The sequence below is a fragment of the Mirounga leonina genome, unplaced genomic scaffold, assembly GCF_011800145.1.
Source record: "Mirounga leonina isolate KUSES-001 unplaced genomic scaffold, KU_Mleo_1.0 Mir_268, whole genome shotgun sequence".
Taxonomy (NCBI): domain Eukaryota; kingdom Metazoa; phylum Chordata; class Mammalia; order Carnivora; family Phocidae; genus Mirounga; species Mirounga leonina.
In genome coordinates, this window is record NW_023270649.1 from 1033423 (window position 1) to 1034066 (window position 644).

Genomic DNA, 644 nt, shown 5'->3' on the forward strand with positions numbered 1-644 from the left:
TCTGCGAGGACTGGGGGGGCTCTGGGGGTCCGGGGTCTGCGAGGACTCTGGGGGCTCTGGGGGTTCAGGGTCTGCGAGGGCCGTGGGCTGGAAGGGTAGGGCCATGGAGTCTGCAGGGGCCAGGATTCCGTGGGGGACTGGGGACAACAGGGATACTGGGGGTGGGAGGAGGGGTCTTCAAGGGCGGAGGGATCAGGGGCTGCTGGGGAGACCAGGAGGGTCCTGGGGGGCTGCTGCAGTGTCACAGAGGCTAGGGTGAAGGGGTGGGGACTGCGGTTGCCCCACGAGCTTGGGGAGGCCGGGGGTGCCAGGGTAGTTATGGGCACCGTGAGCAGAGGAGGAAACCGCGGAGGTCAGACCCCGGGGCCAGGGGCAGCTGGGAGGGGTTGGAGGGCATAGGGGCCGCGGGCTTGTCCCGGGGTGGCCTGGGGTACTAGGGGTAGCTGAGGGCATGGGGACCATGCTGGGGAGACAGGTAGCCAGGCCACCAGGGGATACTGCCCCGAGTCCGGCTCAGGCTCCCGTGTGGCCCTCGGCATCCTGGGGGGAGGTCTTGGGTCTCAGCCAGTGCCAGAGCCGCTCAACCCCCTAGACCGGGCCGGGGGGCTCGTATGACCTGCACCAGCCCCCAGTCTGGGGGGGGG

At 70.0% G+C, this 644-nt stretch overlaps 1 protein-coding gene across 3 annotated transcripts in view; it reads left to right on the forward strand.

Moving 5' to 3' along the window:
• The window catches only part of AKAP17A (A-kinase anchoring protein 17A), a 9891-nt gene that overhangs the window by 592 nt on the left and 8655 nt on the right, over positions 1-644 (forward strand). The gene's annotated exons all lie outside the window — the stretch shown is intronic.